This window comes from Humulus lupulus, chromosome 2 (genome assembly GCF_963169125.1).
Source record: "Humulus lupulus chromosome 2, drHumLupu1.1, whole genome shotgun sequence".
Taxonomy (NCBI): Eukaryota; Viridiplantae; Streptophyta; class Magnoliopsida; order Rosales; family Cannabaceae; genus Humulus; species Humulus lupulus.
Genome location: NC_084794.1, coordinates 112,772,903 through 112,791,932, shown reverse-complemented (window position 1 = coordinate 112,791,932; position 19,030 = coordinate 112,772,903).

Below are 19,030 nucleotides of genomic sequence, written 5' to 3'. Positions count from 1 at the left end.
GTACATATAAATAATATATATGTTTGACAAGTAGGTTGAAAATAATGAGATTTCTATAAGTTATGTCAATATGGAAGGAAATTATCATATTATGAATTATTGTCGACAATACTAAATGTTTGCATATGCAATAAACTAATATGAGATAGCAAGGATCATGATACTAAACTCATTGATAATTATTGAGGTGTATATAATTTTAGCCAAAATCATATGACACAATCCAGACAGTATAAAATTTACTCACATAAAGTAAATTTAAACCTATAGGCGTACAAATAAATATTTGTACAAGAAAATGTAAATCTAATGAGAATTTGTATATTTGTACACAAATGAATTATTGTACAAAATTTGTGTAGACAAGAGATTGATTAAAATATAATCACCCTGTAGTATATATGTTTTATAAGAATTGATATGCGTCACATAAATGTTTGAATAAAAATTATTAATTCATAGCTCCTAGTAATATGAGAATTTGAAATATGTCTTACCGAAAAAAATTCCAGAAGAATTTAGCATGTCTTAAGAGATATAAATTTAAAGTTGTCGGCATTATATAACAAAGATCTTTGTATAGATTAAAGACATGCATGTGAATAATTATTTGTAATTACAAGTAAGATTGTCTACGCAATATAATTAATACATTGTAAAAGGCTTCTTAAGAGTTTATGATTATATCATATAATTATTGAATAACAAACTATTAGATTGAGGATTATCAAATATATTGTTTGTTTATAAATTAGTTTATGAGGAGCGAAGTCTTGAAGTACTTCAATATGCATGGAGAATCATACTACATATGATCACTTAATGTAGAAATTTAAAAATATTGAACGAGAACACAACAAATATTTGGTCTCAAAGTACCATCTTTATTGAAAATTAAATTTGATATTATCGAAGATATTCATTCATGTGTTCATATTTAAATTTCTAATTTTGGGTTGAATATAATCATATATAATAAATATCAACAAATATGATGCATATTTATAATATTGTTGATATGATGATAATCAATAATGTTATATATACATAAATGATCAAATGTGTTGGATAAAAATTCATGTTCCATTTCACACATATGTTCTAGAAGAGTTATAGTAAATATGTGATCATAGATAATTTATGGTGATATTTAAAAGTGGTGATTTATAATTACAATAAAAATCATATGAGATATTTGATCACCAAAGTTACTATGGATATTTCCATAGATATATATATATCTTCTATATAAAAAATGTTTAGATAACGGAAATTCTTAGTTTTAATGGTTTGTTTTGTTAACTTTAACAAAATATTCCAAATATTTAACAGAATATACTTTTAAAAATAAATATTTATTAACTGTATTAATATAAATTCAAATATTATAAAATATCATTATTATAATAATATTTAATAAAAAATTAGACATTTAATAATTATATTAATATAAATTTAAATGTTATAAAATATTATTATGATAATAATATATCAAATATGTACATTCGAGAAGATGGTACATACGATTGGAATATGTCAACTAAATGATCTCCATGAATGTCAAAATAAAGGGGAGTAAATACACAGTGCCTTTTTTTTTTCCCTTGACCAAATTTTTGTCCCATTGAGTTTTGTTGTCAAGATTTTTAATGAGGAAGTATTTATGAACATTAAAGGAGGAGTGTTATAAATAATATATATATATATAGATATCTATAATAATGGAGAATCACCAAGTTATCGAAAGTTAAATATCAACATTAATTCTTAATAGTATTTGTGGTACTTACTTGATTTTCTTAGATCATACTTATCTATATAAATAGGGTTCAATCCCCATTAAACTACTACATCAACGTTTCACTCTCTCTTTACATCTCTCTCTATTACTTAGTGTATTTTTTTTATACTTTATAGGGTAAATAACACTTGGGATCCCCAAGCTTTAGCACTTGTATCACTTAGGTCCCCAATCTTTTTTATGTAGCAATTAGATCTCAACTTTTACTTTTAGGCTCACGTAGGTCCCCAATGTTATATTTTATTAAATAAATTCTAATTTATAAGGGTAAGATAGGATTTCAACAAAAAAAACATAGCACCTATTTTTTTCCTCTTTGAACCCTTCTTAATTAGTTAATTATTACCAAATATATTATTTTGGTAATTGACTTAAATACTCTCTTGAAATATTAAGAAATTATTATAAAAAAATTTACATATTTTAAATTTTTGAAGCATGGAATTTATTAAGGGTGATTTCATCTATAACATCATTTTTTTCCTAACTACACACATTTCTAATTAAACTCCTCATAAATTTTTAAAAATTCTTTCAACACATATTGGTAAACAATAATAAGTGTGTAATAAGAAAAAATTGATGAGTTTAATAGAAATGTGCTTAGTGAGAAGACAATGATGTTATAGATATAAACACCCTTAATAAATTTATTGCTTCTAAATTTTAAAGTATGTAATTTTTTTATTAAAAATAATAAATTAATTAATATATAAGTTATATTAAATATTTAAAAGGTATAATAGTAAATAAATTTTTAATATTTGATAATAATATTTAGATCAATTTACTAAAATAATATATTTGGTTACAATTAATTAATTAATTTGGTTAAAAAGAAATATAAAACAAATGGATGTTACATTTTTTTTTGTTAAAAATCTAATTTTACCCTTATAAATTAAATTTTATTTAATAAAATATAAAATTGAGGACCTATATAAGCCAAAATTTAAATATTGGATATCTAATTACTAAAAAAATAAAAAAGTTAGAGACCTAAGTGATACAAGTGATAAAACTTGTAGACTTGTAGACCCCAAGTATTATTTACCATACTTTATATTTTAGTATTCTTAATAGTTTTATAATAATTATAACTTTTTTTTTTTTTTTTTTTTTTTTGCAATCACATAATTTTGATTTGGAAAATATGTGAGCAATTAAGTCAAAAAAAATTTAGTAGCGTGATGAGTGGCATACCCACAGCTAATCATAATAAGACATAATTCGCAAATCAACCTAAAAGAAATTGAAAAAGAATTGTAATATATATTTATTTATATACCACTGAAATCACTAAATTAAAAGTAATGATTGATTGTGTGCTTATTAACATAAAGCAAGTTTTTCATCTAATCAGGCTTCTCAATATCAAGGGATTTACAGTTTTCCTCGCTATTTTTAAAATTTTATTTTGGAGATGTTGATTCAAATAATTAAGCAATAACATTAATTAGTGCTAATCCTGCGTATAATTAATGATTTTTTTAGTATATTAGTTTGAGAATACAAAATTAATAAGCTACGAATTCCCATATAAACATCAATTTGATTGGAAAATATGGTCTCGAATTTGATGTAATGATATTTTCGATATCAGTTTTAAATTGATTAATGGTAATGATAATAATATATTTTATATAAATTTAGAAATTGTAAGTGTATTTTTATCATGCATTGAGACATGCATTCCATGTTACAATATTAATTAAAAGTCCAGAAGCATTAGATTTTTAATTCAACACATATTTTGCTAAATTGACTTTTTCTTTTTGTGTCCTAGTATAGATAATCATTTTGTGTGAATTAACACATACATTTTAGCAGCTAAAAAGTTGTTTCTTCAAGAAATAACCTTTGCAAAGGGTTTGAAGCATTCAATGCTTCATTGCTCATTGCCTATAGTGTTTTGGTCAAGTTCGCTATTTTATCTTTGGTTTTCTAGTTCAAATCTTGAAGGTGTAGTTTAAGCAGATTCTCGAGGTGAAGCTAGAGTGATTCCAGCAGCTGGAGGGAGTCCAACAAACCACTATACCAGCAGAAGATTGGTTGCTTGAAGATCTTAACTAAAAACAGGGAGTTGGTTACATATGTTGCTTGAATCAATTCAAAAGAGAGTTTTGGGTTGTTTTTCTGTACAAGTGTTTGTAATAACTGTGAGTATTTGTTAGTGAATTTGCTTTATTATTGGACTAGGTTCCATAGAGTAGGTTATGAGAAATCATAACTGAACCATGTAAAGTGATTGTACCATTTTTATTTTTCTGCACCATATTTTTTTGTTAAATCTAAATTGTAGTAATTAATTCTTCTGGGTAGATGATAGTAGTTAATCAACTTTGGTAAATATACATTCAAAATAAATTATTAAAGTTTTCAAACTATTTGATAAAAGAAAATGACAAAGAAAGATATTATATTTTTAAAATTAAAGAAAAGGAATATCCATTGATGCCGGCGTGAATTACACCCAGGCCAGAAGTAGTTTTCATTCCACCACACCACATATTGATATTTATCATTTACAGTTGTTCTCCAACTCTATATGATATCTTATATGTATATGTTATACCTACAAATACATAATTGTACAGCACAAAAATAATGACATTCATGTGTGTTAAAGTGTTACATACATAGACATAGTATTACTTTTTTATGCATACATGTGGCCTTTTGAAATTATATATTATATACGTACATTATACGTATTCAGTTATATATATATACATATAAACACAAGTATTATTTTCAAAGAATAAATTAAAGGTATAGAAGCTCAAGTTTCAACCACTACAATTTTCGTATTTGCTAGCTTTTGTTTTCCCAACAAACATGTATCAAAATTCTACTTTGAGCCTTTTATGACAACTATGAGTAGATAAGAAAATCGATGTATACCACTCAATTTCTAGATATATGTGGTGCACTAATATACCATTCGATTTTATCTACATTTTTTTTACCATATATTAGTTGACTACGTTAAATGTATGGTAACTTATGTTGCGACATAATTAAGCTTTCGTGAGAGCAATAAATTATTAAATATGGGACTTATTAAAAAATAAAAATAAAAAATAAAAAGTAAATAAAAATTTAGACATTGCTGAAAAAACCAATACACACCAATTTCACAAGCGACATCTAAATAGGTGTGTAAGTTTTATTTATTTTTAATTACTTAGAAGTCTATTTAAATCAACCAACGTCTAAGCAGGGCATAAATAAAATTACTAATTTAGACATCACTTGGACTTTGAGGAACCAAAAGTTGTATTTTTTTAGAACTGATATCTATGAAACTACACTTACGTGTTCTTCTATCTGTTAATATTACGAATATAAGTATGGATATTATGGAACTAGCAAAAATATTTATATTTTTCTAAAACTTATACTTAAATATTTAAATAATTTTGATATTTATTGTAGTTGTTGGTACCTCGTGGTTAGGTCTTGTAAAAGATCTAAATAATTTTGATGAAACTAACTAACACTACAAGAAATGTGCTTTTTGGCGGTGGGAAAAGTGTTCATTGTGACCGGCAAAAGTTCTATTTTACATCAGCAAAGAGGACCGCCTTAAAGTGGCCCCTATTGGGGCCTTTTGTCGGCAGCATTACCTTGTCGCTGGCGACACCGCGGGACAATATTTTGCCGGCACAATGTTGGCTTTTCATGGCGTCTCCTTCGCCACCAGCAAAAGTCTTTTATATTTTTAGAATTTACTTTTCACAGGGCAAAAAAGTCGCCAACAAAAAATTGGTTACATTTATTTTTTAACCTTTTATTGGCTAAAAAAAAACGCATTGGGAAAGGTTATTCCCATTTATTTTAAATAAAGAAAATTTGTCATTTAATTTATAAAATCAATTTAGAAATTATTATTAGTAATTAATTTGATTAATATTATGTAAAACACACATAATTGTCTTTTAAATATAATTAAGAAACTAATTAAATGTCTTAAAACATACAAAAGTACTTAACAAAATAAAATAATTTTTAATTAACGGGATAAACAAAAATACATCTACTAATGAAGATCATTCTTGTTGAAATAAATGAATTGGACACGTCACCTTCTCCAATTGATAAGGATGACAATTGATTCTAGAAGAATGTATCCATTAGTATATATAGTTGTAATATATGTCTTTGCTAACCTTTTTGCACAAAATCAGGGTATACTCACAAAAGGAATATTTGCTGATTTTCTTAACCAATCAAATCATTTGTTCATAACTGAATAGGCTATATGTATTCATTTGTATTAATTTTTGTAAATTGAGCTAAGTTTTATATAATAAAGAGAAGAGAGTCATTTCAACATATTTATTTCTTTTTATCTTTGTATCAGAACAGCGTGACTAACATCCCTCAAGCTTCCGATGAGCAATATCCTCAGCCACCAATCCTAGTGCTGCAACCGCAACATTTCCTTTCTCTCAACCCATACTTAGTCAAGTTCATGGCGTCTTCCCTTCTTCTCACTTAGCTCCACTAACCATCAAACTTGACTGCACTAATTATACATTTTGGAAATCCCAAGTTCTTCTAGCTCTTAGAGTTCACGACCTTGATGGGTACATACTTGGCACTAAATTGTGTCCAACTCAGTTTGTTGATAACGCCATCGGTGGCACCATTCCTGGTGAGTCTCGCCAAGTTAACATTGGCTACACAGTTTGGATTCATACTGACCAAGCCATCCTCAGTTAGCTCATGAACTCCATCTCTGAGTCTATGTTTGGCCATATTGTACGTTGTCAAACCTCCATGGAAATATGGACTACCCTTGAGCTGCTTTTTACCACAAGCTCTAAAGCCCGCACTCTTCAGTTGCACTTCCAGCTTCAGTCTCTTAGAAATGGAAACTTATATATTCATGACTATATGCTTAAGATGAGAAACATTACAGATGCTTTATCTATTGCAGGGCAATTAATTTCAGATGAAGATCTCATACTTTACATACTAGGCGGTCTCGGCCATGACTATGACTCAGTTGTTGTGAATCTTACCTCAAGACATGATAAGCTTATGCTGCAAGAGGTACAATACATGTTGCAAAGTTAAGAAATGAGATTAGATTAGCTAAACACCCATGCTGAACAAACTACTACCAGTGCTAATTTTTCCACTCAGATGAAGAAGACACTCAATCTGTCTGGCTCCCCTACTCACTCTTTCAATGGACGTGGTTTCTCTAATCGTGGACGAGGTTGTGGTCGAGGAGGCCGAGGAGGAAATCTTCTCATATATCAGCTATGTTCTCGCCTAGGCCATGTGACTTCGAAGTGTTACCGCCATTTTGATATCTCATTCCAGGCGCTTCATGATTCTTCCTCCAACAATCAGTTCAATACTCAGAGTTTCACCAACTCAAATGTCTCAGGTAATGGTCAGCAGGCATTACTTTCTTCCACTAATAACTCAAATGAGGCTGCCTGGTACATTGACAGTGGAGCCACGAATCACATTACTACAAATGCTTCCAATTTGCAGCAGAAGTTAGATTTGAAAGGTATAACTCATTTGGTTATTGGCAATGACCAAACTCTATCTGTTACAAGACTGGCAGCAATGATTTCTTTATACCACATTCTCCCTATGCTTTACATCTCCAAAATATACTTTGTGTTCCCCAAATACCAAAAAAATTCTATCTATTTCTCAGCTAACCCGTGACAACACTATTTTTGTTGAGTTTTATGCTGATTATTGTCTTATGAAGGATCTGAAAACGAAGAAAGAGCTGCTTTGAGGAGTGTATAGCAATGGGCTTTATCAGTTTCAGGTTGTTTAGTCATCTTCTCACAATGTTTCATCAATACCTTCCAATCATTGTGTCTTGGTCATTTCACCTAGCTCTAGTTCAGTACTCTCTTTTAATTATGCTAAATCAAATGTATCCATTATAGTCCCTAGTGGTGAATATCTTCTTAATGAATCAAACGTTGATGCCAGTGTGTGGCACTTAAGGCTTGGTCATCCTAACATTAATGTAATGAAAATTATGCTAGCAAATGAAAATGTTTCTCTTTCTTCTACACACTTTTGTGATGCCTGCCATATTGGCAAATAAAAGCATAAGCATTATGATCCTTCTCATACCAAAGCATCCAAGCCATTAGGACTAATACATTATGATGTTTGGGGTCCAGCTTCCATTCTATCTAAAGATGGTTATCGTTATTATGTTCACTTTATTGATGATTATAGTAACTTCACCTGGATTTTTCCTCTCAAGCTCAAATCTGAAGTTAAAACCATCTTTATTGATTTTCAAAAGTTTGTTGAGAGAAAATTTGAAACTAAAATTAAAACATTACAATCAGATTGGGGGGAGGGGTGAATATAGAAATCTTTTGCCTTTTCTCAGTTCCTTAGGCATTCATTTTCAACATCCATGTCCCCACACTCATCCTCAAAATGGTAAATCTAAGCGAAAGCTGAGCCATATCGTAGAAATGGGACTCACTCTTCTCACTCAAGCTTCTATTCCACTTCAATACTGGTGGGAATCATTTAGCCACTTTTTTTATCAATCATTTATCTACACCAGCACTCAGTCACAAATCACCTATTGAAACTCTCTTTGCTGTCAAACCCAATCTCCATTTTCTCAAGGTTTTTGGTTGTGCTTGCTTCCCTCATCTAAGAGCCTATAATCACCAAATGCTTGATTTTCGTTCAGCCAAGTGTGCCTTCCTCGACTATATTTTAAACCACAAAGGGTACAAGTGTCTTCACCCTTCTGGTCGCATATATATAGCCCAAAGTGTTACCTTTAATGAACATGAGTTCCCTTTTTCTACTGGTTTTCAGGTTGCAAATTCCACATCTTCTTCTTCTTCTCAAGTTTCATCTTCTAATATTAAATATCATCACCGGCTTCCATTTTTCTACTCAAATGTCTCTGAAGATGACTCTACCAACCCTTCTAATATGTCTACATGCTTGACAAACCTCGTGGCATCTCCTTCAACACTAGCTTCTTCTTCAAGTTCCTCAGGTAATCTGCATTTATCTTTAAAGTCAGTAACCTATTTTCCCTCTATACCACCTGAAGTTCATCTTCCCATTGACATCGCCTCAACTCTTCCCATTTTCACATCCTTTGCCTCTCCATCACCACCACCTCCCCCACCTCCTCCTTCCCATCCAATGATTACTCTCTCCAAGGTAGGTATTTTTAAACCCTAAACCTTTATGGCTTATTTATCTTCTGCTCATTCTCCACATGCGCTCACCATTTTCACACCAGAAACAGTCACTGCTGCCTTAGCCAATCCTGCCTGGAAATAAGCCATGGATGATGAATATAAAGCATTATTACAAAAAATAAAACTTGGATTTTGGTGCCTCCTCCTCCTCACTCGCATATTGTGGACAACAAGAGGGTGTTTTGTCTCAAAATTAACTCAGGTGGTACCATTCAACACCATAAAGCGCGTCTTGTCGCCAAAGGATTTCAGCAACAACCCGGGATTGATTTCCTTGAAACTTTCAGTCTTGTTGTTAAGCCCTCTATCATCTGTGTTGTTTTCTCTCTTGTTGTCACATTTAATTGGGACATTCAGCAAATTGATTTTAACAACGCCTTTCTCAATGACACTCTATAAGAAGAGGTTTATATGGCCCAACTTGCTCGCTACGTTGATGTTCATCACCCTCATTATGTATGTAAACTTCATCGTGCTCTCTACGGTCTCAAACAGGCACCTCATGCCTAGTTTGATAGTCTTCGCACCACTCTTATTCGACTTGGCTTTCAAAATCCAGTCTCCGGTAGCTCCCTCTTCTTCTACAATCGTGGTGATGCTCTTCTTTTTGTTCTCGTCTATGTCGACGACATTTTTCTCACTTGTAATCATTCTCAGCAAGTCACTTCTATTATTTCTCAACTTAGTAATTGTTTTGCTCTCAAGCATCATGGTTCGATACACTACTTCCTTGGTTTTGAGACAACTAGGGGGGCTGATGGGATTCATTTGTCTCAAACAAAGTACACCATTGATTTTCTAAATAAGACCAATATACTACAAGCCAAACCATGTCCAACTCCCATAAACCATAGCAATAATCTTCGACTGCAAGACATTAAGCCATTTGAACATATCACACTCTACTGAAGCATTATAGGTGCACTCCAATATCTCACTCTCAGCAGACCAAACATAGCTTTTTCTGTCAATAAGTTAAGTCAATTATTGCAAGCCCCTACTCAAAATCATTGGCAAACCTGCAAGAGAATACTGAGATATTTAGCAGGTACAATCGGTGAAGGCATTCACTTTACTCCAGCGCCCAATCTTACCATCGAAAGCTTTTGTGACTCAGATTGGGCAAGTTCTCTTGATGATCGTAAATCAACAATTGGGTATTGTATCTACTTTGGAGAGAACTTGATTAGCTAGAGTTCCAAGAAGAAAAAATCAGTTGCTCAATTAAGCACTAAAGCAAAATATCGTGCTTTAGCACAAGCTTGCACTAAAATAGTATTGTTGCAGTCCCTGTTTGCTGAGATTGGAATTGAGAGTAACAAACTAGCTATCATTTGGTGTGACAAATCTGGTGCTCAACAATTAGCATCAAATCCAGTTTCCTACTCAAGAACCAAATATATTGAAATAGGCGTGCATTTCATTAGAGACAAAGTTCTTAACAAAGAAGTTGAAGTGAGACACGTTCCTTCAAGATATCATACGACTGACATCCTTACCAAATTCGTGTCCATCACCAGGTTTCAATATTTAAAGAGAAAACTTGCCGTTATTCCTCCACCACAACACAATTTGAGAGGGCGTGTTGAAATAAATGAATTGGACACGTCACCTTATCCAATTGATAAAGACGAAAATTGATTCTAGAGGAATGTATCTGTTAGTATACAGCTGTAATATATGTCCTTCCTAACCTTTACGCACAAAATCGGGTATACGTGCAAAAGGAATATTTTTTTATTTCCTTAACCAATCAAATAATTTGTTCATAACCGAATAGTCTATATATATTCCCCTGTATTCATTTTTGTAAATTGAGCTTAGTTTTATAAAATAAAGAGAAGATAGTCATTTCAGCATAATTATTTCTTTTTATCTATCCCCATCATCGTCGTTGTCTTCCTGGTAGATTGAATGGGATGGTTGGCTAACTGAAACACCATCAAAATGAAATGTTGGTGGGAACGGGGGTTGAAATAGGGGTGGGTAATTCATTCTCGATACCATGCCTTAAATTTGTTACGTGTAATTCATCATGTATTGGTTCTGGGTGAGCATGTATTGTTCATGGGCTTGTTGCTTCATTTTAAGCTGCTCATTTTCCTCCCGAAGATGGACTACACCCACATATTGTTGACTAGCAAACGTGGAGGACAAAGTCTGTGCTCGCTGTCCTCCAATTTCCTTGAGCCTAGGAAAAGGCCCAAATCATTTCTTATAGCGGGATCGAGAATCTGAAACATCACTCACTATGTCCAAGTTCGGAGGCAATGGTGTTATATTATATTATAATATAATGTAATGTTATATTATATTATAATATAATGTTTTAGATTAAATAAATGTGACAAAGAGTGTCACATATTGTAACATATAATAGAGAGTTACAATATTTAGATATATGAGATATATCCAAATAATGTAACATATTTGGTGTTACAAATTTGTAACTTCCAAATATTACCATTTATTGTGTAAATTTATTGTTACACAATATTGAGATGAATTTCATAAAGCCATATGGGATATGGCTGTTAGAGATATGATTTTAACCCGAATAATGTGTTTTGGGAGTTACAAAATCATTTGGGAGGGTTTGGAACCGTTTCGAAAACCAGCACATTTTTTGTGTTGAAATTGGTCGGTGGCCGCGGCCTGTGGGACAGAGACTAGTGGCCGCGGCCACAGACCAAAAACTGATCAATTTTTCAGTTTTTTCAATATTTGTTGAACGGCTCAAAAAACCCAAATAACTTCCAAATCTCTTTTATAATTCCATATTAATCCAATTAAATATTGGTAACAGCCGTGGGAATTAGTGGAATTTGAAATTCAAATGGTGTCTCTAAACTCTATAAATAAGAGCCTATAGCTCACTTGTAAGACACAACATTTCTATCCATTAGAGCACTTGGCTAGAAACACCTTGAGGCTTGATAATTCCAGAAAGTTTTTCCAATATCTGTGAGAGATCCCTTAGTGCTTGAGCTAGGGGGAAATAAGCTTTTGGACAAAGGTTTCAAACCTTGTTCAAGTTGGTGATCCCCAACGCTCTTCACTTTGGTTGTTTGAGTGAGAGTTTATTTTTTATTCTTGTTCTTATTTTCTTCCATTTGCTTTTCTACTATTTTTTCTTGTTCTATTTACTTGTACCTTTTGTTTAAGAGTTGTAATATTTTTATTTCCTTTTGTTCAAACACTTGTAGTTTATTTGTATCTTTTGTAATAGAGTTGTATTTTCTATTTCTATCATCTTACATATCCTTCTCCTTTTATTTGTAATTTTCAGTTATAGAGTTGTAACTCTTTTTAAATCAATCATTATTATTTGTAATATATTGCATAGAGTTGTAATTTTATTATCAATTTCCATTGAGGAAAATTTATATTTTCCTAACATTCAAAAGCTTATCCCTTTTTGTTTCAATGGAAGGGGAGACAATCAAGATCATGAACCAAGACCTAGTGAGATCAGATAGGTTTGATGGATCCAATTTTACTAGGTGGCAAGACAAGGTGAGGTTTCTTTTAACCACTCTCAAAATCGCCTACATCCTTGAGTCTTCCTTGGCACCTCTAGTCGAGCCATTCAACAAAGACACTCCCGAGGAGGTGGAGAAGAGAAGGAAGAGGGAGGAGGAAAATCTCCTTTGTAGGGGTCATATCCTCAACGCCCTATCCGATAGGCTCTATGACCTCTACACCGAGACCAAATCGGCCAAGGAGATATGGGATGCACTTGAGAAAAAGTTTAAGGCAGAAGAGGAAGGTACCAAAAAGTTTTTGATATCTCAATACTTCGATTTCAAATTTTTTGGTGATAAACCTATTCTTCCTCAAATTCATGAATTGCAAATAATTGTTAACAAATTGAAAGTGCTAAAGATTGAGCTTCCCGAGACCTTTCAAGTTGGTGCTATAGTGGCTAAATTACCACCAACTTGGAAGAGCTATAGGAAAAGAATCCTTCATAAAAATGAGGATTATTCTTTGGAGGAAATCCAAAAACATATTCGAATCGAAGAGAAATTGATATGTAGAGATAAACTTTTGGAGGGGTCTAATGGAGAGACTTCCAAAGAAAATGCGGTGTCACAATCAAAACATCCCAAAAACAAAGGGAAAAAGGGTAATGAGAAACCTTTGGGTCCAAAAACCAACCCAAACAAGTTTAAGGGTGAGAAAGGCCCTTGCTTTGTGTCTGGGAAAAAGGGTTACTATGCTAGAGAGTGTATGCATAGAAAAGACCAACAAGGACCTAAGGTGAATGCGGTCCAAGGCAAGGTGAAATGGTGGTGGTATGATACATGTGCCACTGTCCATGTCACCTATGAAAAATCATTGTTCAAGACCTTTGAAGAGTCAAAGGGCAACCGTGAGATACAAATGGGCAATGAGGGCAAATCCAAGGTACTTGGCAAAGGTACTATTGAAGTCTACTTCACCTCCTTCAAGAAAGTTACATTAGTCAATGTACTTTATGTTCCTGAAATGAGTAGAAACTTAGTAAGTGGTGATTTACTTGGCAAGCCCGGCATTAAAGCTGTTTTTGAGTCCGGTAAACTTATACTTACCAAATCAAATGTATTCTTGGGAAAAGGGTACTCTTGTGAGGGAATGGTTAAATTGTGCACCAATGATGTAACTTTCAATGTTATCAATAAAAATGCTAATTCCGCCTATATTATTGAGTATGATTCTTTATTTTTGTGGCATCTTAGACTATCACATATAGGTTTTTCTACCATGAAAAGAGTAGTAAAATGTGGTATGATTGCATGCAATATTAAAAACTATGGTAAATGTGAAACATGTGTTAAGGTAAAAATGATTAAGAAACCATTTCCTAGTGTAGAAAGATCATCTAATTTACTAGATTTAATCCATAGTGATCTTTGTGAATTAAATGGTGTTTTAACTAGAGGTGGTAAAAGGTATTTTCTTACTTTTATAGATGATTTTAGTAGATATACCTATGTGTTCCTTTTAAAGCATAAAGATGAAACTTTTGATGCTTTTAAATTGTATAAATTAGAAGTTGAAAATCAACTAAATAAAAAGATTAAGGTGCTAAGAAGTGATAGATGAGGAGAGTACTTCTCTAATGAATTCAATACATTTTTGAAGAAAATGGTATAATTCATGAGTGCATTGCACCTTATACCCCACAACACAATGGTGTTGCCGAAAGGAAAAATAGGACTTATCTAGAGATGATAAATTATATGTTGGTGTTTTCTAAGTTGAACTTCAACTTATGGAGTGAAACGCTTTTAACCGCTTGTCACATTTTTAATCGAATACCGATGAAGAAAAATGAGATATCTCCATATGAGTTGTGGAAAGGAAGAAAACCCAACATAGGGTACTTCAAAGTGTGGGGGTGTCTTGCATATTGCAAGAAAAACGAACCTAATAGAACAAAGTTAGGTTCAAGAGCCATAAAGTGTGCTTTTGTTGGTTATGCCAACAATAGTAAAGCTTATAGGGTATTAGACTTAGAGTCTAATATTGTGATTGAATCTAGAGAATTTGAATTTTTTGAGAATATGTTATGTGACAACAATTCTCAAGCTTCAACATCTTTAAAGGAGAATTTGTTATATAAGAACAATTCTCAAGCTTCTACATCCAAAGTTGATTCTCAAGAGTAGAATTCTCAAAAGGATGTAAAGCAACCCTTTGAACCTAGAAGAAGTCAAAGGCTTAAAAATCATAAAAGTCTAGTGGTGGATGAGATAGATTCTCAACGAATTTCATTCTACATGGTAGAAGGAAATAGAGAGGAAGTCATTAGGAAACTTCCTATTGTACTTCTCGTTGAGGATGATCCTAAGACTTATAGAGAAGCTATGAAATCGAGAGATAGTGCATTTTGGAAAGAAGCCATCAATGATGAGATGGATTCCAATAACACTTGGGAATTGGTAGACCTCCCACCGGGGTCTAAGACAATTGGGTGTAAGTGGGTATTTAGGAAGAAATACCACACCGACGACACTATCCAAACCTTCAAAGCTAGATTAGTAGCTAAAGGGTTTAGGCAAAAAGAGGGTATCGATTATTTCGATACCTATGCGCCTGTTGCAAGAACAACTTCTATAAGAATTTTATTCGCTTTAGCTTCTATACACAACTTGTATGTTCTTCAAATGGATGTCAAAACGACATTCCTTAATGGTGACCTCAATGAGGAGGTCTATATGGAACAACCCAAAGGGTTTGTCCAACCAAAATATGAACATAAAGTTTGTAGACTTGTAAAATCCTTATATGGATTGAAACAAGCTCCTAAGCAATGGAATGAGAAATTTGATCAAGCCATCATGTCTAATGGGTTTAGCCATAAAAATGGAGACAAGTGTTTGTATTCCAAAACTTGTAAGGGATATGTGATCATTGTTTGCTTATATGTGGATGACATGCTTATTCTAAGTAATAGCATGAAAGGGATAGAAAAAACGAAGAGGTTTCTATCATCAACCTTCAAGATGAAAGATCTTGGAGAAGTTGATACCATACTCGGTATCAAAGTAAAGAAACATAGTGGGGGTTTTGCGTTAGGGCAAGCCCATTATGTTGAGAAAGTATTGAACAAATTTAACCATCTCAAGGTTAAAGATGCCAATACTCCATTCGATCATAGTGTAAAACTAGAGAAGAATGAAAGAACAGCGGTGGTTCAATTGGAGTATGCTAGTCCTATAGGAAGTCTAATGTACGCTGCCCAATGTACCAGACCTGATATAGCATTTGCGGTAAGTAAACTTAGTAGGTTTAGAAGTAATCCAAGTGTGGATCACTGGAAGGCAATTGGAAGAGTCTTAGGTTATCTCAAGAAAACCAAAGGACTAAGCCTTCACTACTCCAAATTTCCTTCGATATTAGAAGGATATACAGATGCAAGTTGGATATCCAATCTTGGGGACAGCTTGTCCACAACTGGTTGGGTATTTACACTTGGTGGAGGTGCAATTTCTTGGGGTTCCAAGAAACAAACCTGTATATCTCATTCCACTATGGAATCAGAGTTCATAGCTCTAGCTACTACAGGCAAAGAGGTCGAATGGTTAAGGGATCTCTTGATAGAGATTCCCCTAATCAAAGAGAATGTATCTACTATATCGATACATTGTGATAGCCAATCGACATTGGCTAGAGCATACAGTGGAGTGTATAATGGGAAGTCTAGACACATTAGTCTAAGACATGGATATGTAAGAGAATTGATTCAAAGAGGAGTCATCTCAATATCCTATGTGAGAACAAGTGAAAATCTGGAGGATCCTTTCACTAAGCCACTAATGAGGGATTTAGTGGCCGCATCATCTCGAGGGATGGGACTTAAACTCCCTAAAGAGATTCATGATTGATGGTAACCTATCTTAACACTAGTTATTCAACTAGTGTTAGGTTCAATAGGTAATAACAAGTCAATCAAGTGAATATTAGTTGTACTCAAAACAAGTCCCATCTGAGATATTGAGTACTTGTGTGTTACCAAGTGGAGGGTTAAAACTGAAAGGTTTTTTAATAGAATTTAGTCTTGTAAAGACAATTATTTTTGGTAACAAAATACTGTAAGAATTCTACCTATATGGACCTAGGGGTGGTGCCGCCTCTCATGAGAATTGGGAGTATTCTCAAAAACGTCCATGAATGGAAAGTGCACATGGCCATTAACGATGCAAAGCAAGACATAGAGGTCTCAAGTGAACATCACAAAGGTGTGTGTGTTATCACCGATTTGTTATCATGAAAATATTGTTCAATGCCAAGTGCAACCAAATTTTTGACAAATTTTGTGATAATTACACTATAGTAAAGTTCAAGTTGAAAAACACTTTGCTTTACGTACTAATGCAATGACTCCTATAAGAGAGAGTTCTTATTTAATCAAGTGGGGGATATGTTATATTTTAAAATATAATGATTGATTAAATAAGTGTTACAATAGATAACTATTTAATCTAGTGGGGGGATGTTATATTATTTTATAATATAATATAATATTATATTATATTATAATATAATGTTTTAGATTAAACAAATGTGACAAAGCGTGTCACATATTGCAACATATAATAGAGAGTTACAATATTTAGATATATGAGATATATCCAAATAATGTAACATATTTGGTGTTACAAATTTGTAACTTCCAAATATTACTGTAACGCCCTACTTCCTTAGAGTCGTTACTAAGTGAGTTTAAAATCGTGCTTTCAACTCGCTAATCGAGGTTTTAAGTCAAACAGTGTAGTTAAGCCATAAGCAAAGGAAACACTCGAGAAATAGTAATTTTCGTAGAAGATTATAAAAGTTTTACACTTGGGATCCCAAAATACAGTTTAGAAATATTTACAACATATAAACTGAACCAAGTCGTCTAGACGACAAAATCTACGTTTATTTATAAGCATCTCCTAAAATCCTCTGGCTGTGGCAGTCAGGCCGGCCAAACATGTACACGCCGCCTCACGCCTGCTGTACTCAAGGTTGGTTGATCTTCTCTTTACCCTTACCTGCACCATAGAGCATCTGTGAGCCGAAGCCCAGCAAGAAAACCCACAAAAAGATAACATATGCAACACATATATCAAGCACATAAACAAGCCACCAATGGCTAAACACATATGGCCTAGCTGTTCCAGGCGGTTACCAAGCCCTGGGTTCACGAACCACGCCGTGAGGATATCCCAAGTATCCTTCTAGGGACTCGCCCTGGCAACTCGCACTCCACGTGCTCAATGCTGCTCCCGGCCCCTTGCCGTTCTCGGCCTTGCACTCAACGTGCCCAATGCCGTTCCCTGCCCTTCGCCATTCTCGGTCTACACCGTTCCCGGCTTAAGTCGACCACTCACATCATAATATACATAGTATAACAAGCAAGTATAGAATTCTAGCATAAACAGTTAAAGGGCTACGCCCCACAGTTCTAACATATATGGGATCAGCCCTGCATACCAATTCTATTAAAACACATTGGGCTCAGCCCTGCACATAAGCTCTATGGGAAAAAGGGTTTTCTTACTTGAGTTCCGAGCTTTCTGAGCATCGATGCCCCGAGCACAGTCCTCTAACGTGAGCCTCGCCGAAACCCTAGTCACAACACATTAACAATGTCCATCCATCAAATTCTAATCCAATAAATAACTTTGAGCCATAACCCTAACCTCCAAGACCTTGAACTCTATCAATCCGGGTGATAAAATCCATCCCGAGCCTTACCCATTAAGTTCCCTAGCCTAAATACCCTTAAAAATTCAGATTGACACTAAGGGTTGCGGCCCCATTCACAAGAGCCGCGGCTAGCCTCGAAACAGAGGCTAGAACCACACTGACCCCCACACGGGCCGCGACGCGCCCACCAAGCGCCGCGGCGCGCATGAGCTTCTCGGCCTCCCATGGCTGCGCGCGCACACGGGCCGCGGCGCACCCCTCCTAGGGCCGCGACTCTGTCCTCCAAACCCAGAATTTTCCACCATTTTCCACACCTTTCCTCAAGCCAATTCACCCAAAACTGATCTATTAACCCAGATAACTAACACATATACTCCAGCTCAATAACAACTCAGTAACAACATCAAAATCCATCAAAGTCTACTCCAAAATCCAACTAAAACCCCAAGAACAAATCAGATTCTACCCACATGCAAAGCTTGGGAACACAGCTAAAATTTAAATACAATTCCCATGAAAAAGCTTACCACTTGCTGAGTTAAACCCCTGAAATTGAACCTTAATCCCCTAAGCTCCTAGCTCCTTAACTGCACAACCCAAAGTCCTCAATTTCTTGACCAATTCCTCCAAAGTTCTCCTTTGACATGTCTTAGAGAATGAGAGGGAGAGATGAATAAGAGCTATCTTCAGTTTAAAGGAAGTATGTGTCGGTTTCTAAAGTTTCTAAGTATTTCCCCTTTTTGTTTTATTTGACTTAAGTCTAAAGGGTTACCTCAAGGCTCGGGGTACCAAAACGTCCCCGAGGGCAAAA